Source organism: Vicugna pacos, chromosome X (assembly GCF_048564905.1).
Source record: "Vicugna pacos chromosome X, VicPac4, whole genome shotgun sequence".
NCBI classification, from domain to species: Eukaryota; Metazoa; Chordata; class Mammalia; order Artiodactyla; family Camelidae; genus Vicugna; species Vicugna pacos.
The window spans coordinates 104,084,294-104,094,792 of NC_133023.1; positions in this window are offsets into that span (position 1 = coordinate 104,084,294).

Genomic DNA, 10,499 nt, shown 5'->3' on the forward strand with positions numbered 1-10,499 from the left:
TGAGATAGTGATTTCACTTCCTTCAGATGTAGACTCAGAAGTGGGATGGCCTAATCATATGGTAGTTCTATTTTTGGTTTTTTGAGGAACCTCCACGCTGCTTTCCATAATGGCTGTACCAATTTACATGCTCACCAACATTATAAAAAATTCCCTTTTATCCACATCCTTGCCAACACTTATCTTTTGAGTTTTTGATGATAGCCATTCTAACAAGTGTGAAGTGATATCTCATTGTGATTGTGATTTGCATTTCCCTGACGATCAGTGATGTTGAGCATTTTTTCATGTGTCTTTTGGCCATTTGTATGTCTTTAGTAAAATGTCTTTTCAGGTCTTTCCCCTGTTTTTAATCAAGACGTTTGTTTCTCTGCTATGGAGTTGAGTGAGTTGCTTATATTTTAGATATTAACCCCTTATCAGACATATAACCATGTCACTTTTTGGTGGAAGCTTGAAGAGCCCGTGCATAATGCTTGACGTTCCTTACCCCAGCCATGGTGATGGTGAAAGCAAATTTTGACAAAGGAGCCTTCACAAGCCTGCATTCCTGAGTGACTATGAGGAGCAAAGCACTGGAGATGCCATGTGAATGAGAAATGGAACTTTGTTGCATTACACCACTAAGATGGGTGGGATTGTTTGTTACCACAGCATAACACAACTCATACTGACTGATACACACTATATCAGAAATATAATTTCAGGGATTAGATAATCTACTCAAGGAAGTAATTTTCCTCAAGTACTTTAAGAGTATCCATTTACTAATCAACAATTGCTATAGTGATAAGAAGTCACTATTGTCTCTTCATTAAAGCAGATTCTTGAAGATAATTTTTGATCTTGGTTTCAGTCATTGTATGAATTTATTTTACAATATGTGTCAATTTTTAATGGATTCCAAGAAAGGTTTTCTGCTATATCCCCTTCATTTTTTGAGTCAAATATTTACTGAGCACCTCCTCTGTTTCAGGTACTCTGCTAGGTGTTGGGGTATCAATAGTAAAAAAGAAAGGTATGGTTCCTTCCTTCAAGGAGCTGGGAAATGTTTTGAAGGAAAAGAACAGGGTGCTTTGAGAGTGTATAACATGGGATCTGACCTTGCCAGAGGGGCAGAGGGGACAGAGAAGGCCTCCTGGAAAATATGGCATTCTCTCTGAGACCAGAAAGATGAATAGGAATTAGCCTGACATGGCATCTGTCAGTAAAATCTTGGTTAAATGGAAGAGTCAAGGAATAGGGCATTTAGGTTAATTAAAAGTTCTAGCTTTTACATTAAATAATTAATTATACCTCATTTCTAAAGACTAGAATTCCAACACTTTCATTTCTATTTCCTAATTTTACTGTTATGGATCCTCCTAGGATTTCTCCTTGGCCACTTGAAGGTCCAAGTGACTTGCTAAAGCCACAAAACTTCTTCAATGTAGAGCTCAGACTTGAAGCCCTATCTCCTCACTGGCACCATTTCCATCTATGAAGATTTGGCCAACACTTGCCTAGCACCCCTGCTTCCTATACCCATGCAGACATGGTGAGTCAATATTTTCCTCTGGGCTGGGCCCAGTTGCATCATCCAAAACTTCCTCAAGCCACACTGCAGACAGCCTTTTGCAGTCAATAGGACCTGGTGTGCAGGGAGAGACCCATTTACATCCCTTCTGAACCCGTTTGAAACTTTCTGAAACTGCATCGCCATGCCTTCTGACTTTGGAAGTGGCTGGCAGTGTCTGACTAGTTCTCCCCACCTCTGGTGCGTTATCAGCTCCTTGAAGCTGGAGTCAGTTGTACCTTCCAGCCCCAGCCCACCGGGCCAGCCTCCACCACACCATTACCTGCTGAATTCCGACAGCATCCCTCCCCATGCCCAAGGCACTGAACTGAAAATTGTCACTCCTAGGGCCCAGACCAGATGGTCCATCCACAGCTGAGTCTAGCATGGCCTGGCCAAGAGCAGGTGCTACTCTACGTTGATGGACTGAGAAAAGGAGCTCGTGAATGAATGACCCCATTTAGGCTCAGTGAGTTATTTCAAAGTCTCTCCTTCCAGTGGCCCTTAGGGGAGCTGGCTAAGAACAAAAAAGTGTCACAGAGCTGGCCCTGTTATTCCCGAGTCCTCACACATGAGCCTAGGAATATTTGCCAAAGTGCTCACAGATGCTGCAATTTCTCTGTTATTGGAATCTAAGGCCATGGATTTGAGAAAGTGGATTCACAAGATAAACTCAGCAGAGCTGGCAAACCCGAGCGGGTTAATAGCAGCAAAGGGAGCTGATGCAGGGAGCCCTGGCCCAGCCGGGAATCTTCCGACTAGCTCCGGAGGCAAAGCTGCCCGCCTTGGTCTGGGCAGCTCCTGGAAGATGGAGGCGTGGAAACAGCCGGCCCCTCCCCCATGCAGGCTGCGGGTCCGCTGCACTCACAGCTGCAGCACATCAAAAGAAAAGGAAGAAAATGAAAGGGCTCTGGGCTTCAGGTTGAGTGGGACACGATGACTCAGACAGCTGGAACCTTCCACAGAGGAAATGCTTTAGCAAACGAGGCCCAGCCTTTGAGCTCTCACCCCTGCCCTCGACCTGCTTTGATCAGCACGAACAAGCTGGGGAGGTGAGGATGCTGAAAACTAGCAAAACCGAGGCTCCCAATTCCTAGCGGGAAACGGTCGAGCTTTTCTCCTCTGTGGGTACGTAGTTTGTCAAGGTCATGCTGATGAGGCTACAAACAGTGACCCAAAAGCCATCTGGACCAGAGATTAGGAGGCCAGGGTGCTAGTGTCAGCATCACCACTGAGCCCCAAGGTGACACACTCGAGATCCAGGGCTGCCCACATGCAGGGTAACGTTGCGGTAGCAGAAGCACTCGGAGGCTTTGGGTTTGGACAGTCTGTAGTTCCCGGCTCTGAGCTAATCCTGAAAACAACCCAGTGACACAGGCAGATGTATCATCCCATTTTACACACAAGGAGACTAAGGGCTCAGAGAGGTGAATGCGCTTCCCTAAGGCCACACGGCTAGTCAGGGGTGGAGTCAGAATTCACACTCCAAAATCAGGGCCCATTCCCACCTGCCACGGTTTCTCTTGCCAGCTCTGGGACAAGGATCAAAAAGTGAGGCAACCAACACTTTTCAAGCACTCGTGAAGCCCTGTTCTGAGTGCTGAGGGCTGAGGAGGCAGTGATAAGTAAGATATCACAAGGTCCCTGTTCCCTGGATCCGATATTCTAGAGAAGGAAATGTACAAGGACCCGTTGATGGGAACAGAACTCAAGTTCAGATGATAGTGGGTGTTACGAAAAAAACAAAGCCAAGTAATAGAGAGATCTCCAGCGGCAGGTCCAAACGCTGGGTGGGTGGGGGAAGAGGGAAACGAGGCTGTCCAAGTCAGGGTCTGGCCTCTGGAGCTGATGACTGCAGGGTAACCCCATGGCCCCACCTCCTTCACCAGAAAGTCCCCCAACCAGGCCTGCTCCCCGACCCTGGAAGTGACCCTCAAGCTGCAGGCTGGCCCAGTACCACGCCAGCCTGGGACCCCACTGGCCCCAGGAATTCAGGAAACGTGTGTGTGAGTTTGGTTTGAGTTTAAGCGCATCCAAATCTGGTTTATCAAGAAAGAAGGAAAATAAATCCATGAGATTTATGTCGCTGCTCACAGTGAACACAGCTCCCAGGCGGAGAAGAGCTGGCCTTTATCAGGACTCCTGAGTAGCTGGGAGGGATTGGCCCTCGATGGGGAGACCCAGGCCCAGGAAGGAAATCTGTCCTAGGTCACCCAGGGTCAGGGCTTGAATCTCAGTACTGCGAGGGTAGAGCTGGAAACACAATCCCTAAACTCCGGGTGCTCCCAGCCCAGGCAAACAATGAAGAAATGTTCCAAATAATTGCCATCAACCTTAATACGTACAAAGTAGTTATTCTATCAACTAGCTTCTTTTTTTCAGAAGCATCCCCTAACCGGAGACCCACTTCCCTCTTAAATGTTTTGACTCCAGCAGTGGTGGCCTGGGGTGTGCAGATTCATCACTTTCAAGAGCCTCCCATCTGCCCCTCAAGCTCATGGAGCTTGGGAAAAGAGGAGACACGTATGGCACACCTGCTGCCCAGGCGTGAGAAGGGGCGTGGCCTGCACGAGGTCATCCAGCCCTTGGGCAGCAGAATGGAATCAGCCTGGGTCTGGGTGGGCTTTTCTGGATCCTCCCGGGATTTCTCCTTGGCCACTTGAAGGTCCCAGCCAACCGGAAAGAGGGGACCAGAGATGGTGGGCTCCTTCGGAAATCTGGTTTATTTGCCAAAACCAGAAGATAGAAATTCCATGGCTGCCTGCACATCCCTGCTGAGTCCTGGAGACCTCCAGCCAGATGGCAGAGCCTTGGGAAGAGCCTGGAGAGGTGAACATTCATGTGTTGGGACCTCAGTGACTTCAGGAGCCCCACGTTCAAAATGCCTGAGTGCCACCTATAAGACCAGGCAAATGCCCCTCTGCTGGTGTCACCTCCTTCTCGGGCTGCCCAGAGTTAAATCTACAGCTGGTCCTACCACTGCCGGTCCTGGGCGCCCACATCAGGGGCAGGGCCTGCATCAGGGCATCATGACCAATGGTTGAACTCAGTGGAGCTCGGAATACAGTCCCCCGAAACTGGTGTGCCTGTGTAGGTGTTAGAGCGAGGGCAGTAAATAAAAAGAAGAAAGTAGAACATTACTTCCAGTTGCGGCTTCTAACTGAGCAAATCCCTTCCTCAGAGACACCTAACTGCTAGGCCTGTACAAGGCCTGTTTGTTCTCAGAACACGTGGCTCTTTCTCACTGCCCACCTTGGTGAACTCTGGGTGCCTGGCTTCAGCCCTAACCACTCCCCATCTCTGGGCCCCCTTGGGACCCCTCACTGCTACCCAACCCGTGTCTCCTTGTCTGTGGACGGTGGCCAGAATTTGCAACTCATAATCCCGGCCACCCAGTTAAATTGGAATTTCCGATAAACAACAAAACATGTTTTAGTTCAGTGTGACCCATGCGAGATTTGGGACGTACATAGAGTAAGCAATTTATTCATTGTTCATCTGAAATTTATATTTAATTAGATGTCCTGGATTTTATCAGGTAGTCCTATTTCTGCAGCCCACTTGGTGGCTGGCACCTGCCGCCAAAACTAGTTGATGGAGAAAACAGTAAAGCATGCTATTTTGCAAAAGTACTTGGGGATGAGCACCAGAGGCTGCAGCCGCGGCGTTTCCTCCTCTTGGGTCATTTCTGGAGGACGTTTTCGCCAAGTATAAAGCCCGAGTCTCGCAGGACACAAACGAGACCCAGTCCCAAAGCAGGGGAAAGGAGTTAGAAAGCAGCTAGAAAACAACCCCAGGGAATCCGAGACCCGCGCTTCATCTGCCGAGTCTTTTATTCTCGTTAATTCATAACAGTGTCTTTTAAATCCTGGACTAGAATTCGAGAACAGTCGGTGTGTGAGTGTGACAGTCATTACTCCTAGGAGACGCCCGCTCCGCCAGCTGGGCGCCCCCCGCGCGTTCTTGGTGCCACAGCGGCCTCCAGTGGTCTCCCGAGGAACCGCACGCTGTCTCCACCGCCGGCCAGAGCCCGACCCAGGCGGCTCTGGGAGGCCCGGCGCCCGCCGCCCTGGAACCCGGGTTGTGTGGGAGGATCGGAGCTGAAAGGCACAAATGCAAGTGCGCCACGTGGAAACACAGCTCTTCCCTGTTGCTGTGAAGCTCCGACCAGACCAGGGTTCTATTTCATCTTGCGTGCCAACGTGTAACGTACCTGCTGACCCAATTTTACAGATGTGCTCTTCAAAACGGCTTTGTGGAGATTTTTCTTTAACTATCAAGCCGTGGTGACGGAGATGTTTTTTTAAAAAAATCCTTTAAATAGACTGAACAAAGGTTGGGCCCGGAATTGATTCATATTCTACCAGTTGGTGATGCTTAAATGGGTAGCTGGGGAGGTGGGGAGAGGTAAAACCACTGGAATTAGGACTCCCATCCCCACTCCTTGCCTCTTACCTCCAACCTAGCAACAGTCTCGCTTCATTTCCGAGAAAGGGTGGCGCTGCAGATCCATTATTGAAAACACACGACTCCCAGAACCTTGTTCATTTTCATATATGCAGCTCGGGGCAAAAGGTTCTCTGCCACAGCTTCCCTTTGATTTGAAAGCAGTACAAAGAATAAAGGGAAATGAAAAATCCTGCCAGAGAGGGGCCGGCACTTGATTCCCTACACGAGCGCGCGCGCAAACACACACACACACACACACACACACGTACACGTGCGCGCCTTCCAGGTACACACAAAGGCAATTTTCCAAACGGGTGGTCACCAGCTTTTTCTCTTTCACAAGTTGATATTCCGGCAGCTCCACGGCTTTTAGTTTGCTCATTTGCACATCATTTCAGCTGAAATCTACTCTCCCCGGTGGGGAGACCCCAGGAGAGGAGCGTTGCCCATGCAGCAGCCCCTGCGGCGGGGCCACAGAGAACAGGATCGGAGGCGCCCAGAGGAGAGACGTGTGGACTTGGGTCTGAGGCCTGCTTCCTCGGGTCCCTGCGAGTCCTTGGCGGACTGGGCTTCTCGCCTCTGGGCCTCAGCGCCCCCTGGTGGAGCAAGGGGCTGCCTGGCCGTCCTCCCAACTCAGTCTCTGCCCTCACGTCTTAGGTCTTTCTCAAATTCTTTTTTTAAAAATTCTTTTTGTTCATTCATTTCACAAACACGTAAGTGCCTCAAATGTGCCAGGCACTGGGTTAGAGACTTAGCATAGAGAAATGAATAGGGAATGCCTCCTTCCCGGGAACAAGGTCATTGCAAAGTGACAGACGGTGTACCAAGAGGAGAGCTATAAACCCGAGTGCCGGGCCCGGCTGGTGGGAGTGTCAATTTGTGCAACATCTTTGGAGGCCAGTTTGGCACCAGCTTCCAGATTGTCACATGCACCTGCTATATTAGTCGGGAGCCCCAGTTGCTTGACTGACTCTAGTCAAATTAAGCAGAAAAGAGTTTTTGTTTTGTTTTGCTTTTAACGGCTCCTGAGTAATTCACCGAGTCCCAGGGAAGGCTGCAGTCTCAGGCTCAGGTAGGGACGTAGGTGACCAGCAGCTGCCGTGACCATAGCCAAAATCACACCATGAGAACAGTCTGGTAATGACACTACCATTGCCACTGTGGGACACTGGTGGCCACTGCTTCCCATTGTGAGTGCAGAGCCTGTGTGCTGGGTCGGGATGCCACCCCCGCTTCCCCCTGCACATCAGGGGGAACGGCGTCTGCTTGGCTTACTGAATGTCACATGCCCGCTCCCCGGCCACAAGGGAGCCACAGGGAATGTGGGCACCCGACATTTCGTGCCTCTACAATGGCAAGTGCGTTCTGCCTCCCCTGCAAAATAACAGCACGGGCAGTTTCCCCAGCAGAGAATCACAGCTATGCTGCTGCCGGCCCAAATCGTGACAAATGTCTGCTACGTGTGCCTCTGACCTGGAAATTTCATTTCTACAATTTAATCCTTTAGAGTTCCATTAACACTTACACAGGCCCTTGTTTACTCCACCAACATTCATTATGTGTGTTGCCCCATGCTAGGGACTGAGAGATAAGGGCGCCAAAACAGACAGCGTATGCCCCACGAAGCTTCCCAGAAAAATAAAGACAAGTGAACTCATTCCGGAAATGAGCATGAAAGTACAACTGAGCTGAGGGCTGCCGAGGAGTGGTGTGGGGATGAGGCAACCTGACCCAGTCAAAGGCAGCAAGAAAGGATGCTCTTGGGACCAGAGTGTCAAGCTGGCCCTGCAGATGGGGAAGGGGGGAGTCAGGACAAGGAGGCATAGGAGCCAAACTATGAAGGGTCAACACAAAAGCCAGGTTCAAGTGTTTTCTGCTCTTGCTCATTCACTGGAAAGCCAGTGAAATATTTGGAGGTGAGAGAGGTACAATGACCTGATCTGATTGGCCTTTTGCAAAGATCTTCCTTAGAACCAGGTGAATGGGACTGCAGTGCAGCGTGAATGTGACTTGGATGTACAACATGCGAGTGGTTGTGCATCCAAATGACAGGAGACAGTAGCGCGGGTGGGTTAGGCAGAGAGAGAACCTGGGTGGGTTCAGAATACACTGAGAGGTAAAATCCACAGTCTGTTGGTGGATGTCTGCGCCCCTTGCATGTGCGGGGCTCGCCAGGCCCCACAGCCAGCAGAGTCATGAAGGTCAAAGCTGGGAAGAGCAGCAGTCTTGGTGTTAATCTTTGTAGAAATATTCACATTGATTAGCTGTCACGGGAGAGGAAGGACACGTGCTCGCGTGGAAGTGCTCTGGATTTGCGTGTCAGAGAAACCAGGTGGAGTCAGGGAAGCCTTTAGCAACCATGCAGCCTGAAAAGTCGGTCAGAAAATAGGATGTAGAAAAGCAGGCTGAAGAACCGGGTCCGATCATTTCCTACACTGTGCCTGGGGAAGGCCAAGTTAGAGCAGGTCCGATTGTCTTGGCTTTGTCCATATTTTAAGTTTTTCTGTGATGACTATGTCAATACTTTTGCAATAAGGGAGGAATCCAATACTATTTTTTATAAGAAATTACCTAGTATATATAACTTGTCTTCTACCAGAGAGGAAACGGAGATGGGGAAACCTCTCTGCACAGGAAGAAAGGAGAAATCCAATTAGCTGCTACTCTGGAAACTTTTTGTGTTGTTTGAAAAGCTTCATCTGTATTTGAAGCTCCTGGCCCTCTTGAAAGACTTTTTTCCAAGGCTATATGCAAAGGGCCACTCCTCTTATAATCAGCATGTTATTTTAATAACTGAGTGTGCAGTCCCCAAATCTCAGAGACACAGAAGGGGTTTTAGTAGTTAGTCCTGCTCTGGCAAATGATGGCCTGCCAGGGTCTCTGAACCTAGCACCACTGCCATTTGGGGCCAGCTGGGTTTTGTTGTGCAGGCCATCCTGCACTTCTTATCACCCCTAGCTTTTCCCCGCTCAATGCCGGCACCTCCTCCCACCAGTTGTGCCAACCAGAAGACTCCAGACATTGCCAAAACTCCCTGAGGGCAAAATCACCCCCGTTGAGAACCACTGGCCTAGGTGTTGCTTGCATACCTCAGGTGACAGAGAGCTCACTACACCTAGGCAGGCTCTTCCAACCCAGAGTCACTGTTAAGACAGTCAGCCTTCCACTGAGTGACCATCTGTCTCCCTGCGGCATCGATGCCCCTTCTCCCCTTCAGGTCATTAGAGAGAGTGTCCAATTTCTATTTTCTATACTTCTGCAGAGATTTCAAGATAGCGCCATGCTCTGCTCCCCATTCCCCACCTCTGCCTGCTCCCAAGTCTTTTCTCTCCCAATTTGAACACTCCTCCTACAACTGCTCCTCCCAGGATGCTTGGGTCTTCTGTTTGTCCACATTTCTGTGACAGCTCCAGATCCTCAGTGAAACACAAGTCTCCAGGTGCTGGCTGTCCATGAAGCTGACCACCTCCCTCCTCCTGGATACCCATTTATGTAGCCTGCCAGCTACATCACACCATGTCCCCAAACTGAGCTGCTGGCCAAAATGCTGAAAGTTTGCATGTGTGACACTCTCTCTTGGGTCTCTGCCTCGAGTTACAACACTGGATCTGGGGCTCCCCTGTTAAGCTTACATTTATCCTTCTTAGATATCACCATTTCACAAGAAATCTCAGAGGCCAGCAAGGTGGCTGGGGATGGGATAGAAGAGAAAATGACTCTTCATTGCATCATGTCTGTGCCTTTTCAACTTTGTACTGCACGCAGGTACTATCTAGCCACAGTAAAACAAGCCAGCCAATAAATATATGGCGCATACTTCACCTGCTTAGAGTGGCCCAATCCATCCAGTGGGTTGAGCCATTTGAAAATGGAGGCTGTGTCTTCCAGTATCCTCAGTTTCATCCCCAAGTACCTTCCAAATCTTCACTCAAAGCCATCCGTAAGGTAAGGTGGAAAAAGACAAGCCAAGGCTCATCAAGGCACTTTTAAGTCGAGGTGCTAAGTGATGCCTTTTCCAGCTGGGACTCCAAGAACCCAGCCATTTCCTTCAAGAAGACAAGTCAGCCCTCCTCTCAGTGGTTGCTATTGCGTATCTAGTTTCCCTAAACAGACTGGCCACCCCACTTCCTCCTTTCTGGGGAGTCTCTAACTGCAGGGCAAGCTGAGAGAAGTATCACCGCCCAGAAAGGTGCTTCTAAACTCCAGCACAACTCACCCCAGCGCCTGCACCCACCCCAGGCACACCTGCGCTGCCCTCAGCCGGCCGCACACCTGAACTGCGGTACTGGGACCTGCTGAAAGCCCTCGTTTATTTCCAGGCGGCATCGAGCAGTCCTGGAACAGCAGCAAGAACTGCACGCACCGTGATAATGACAAACGTGTATGATTTATTCATACAATAACTCATGCTGCACTTAACACATATACAAGGCTACCTTTTCAATAGCGTGAAAGAGATTAATTGATAAAAACCTGTTAAGTAAATAATGCGTTT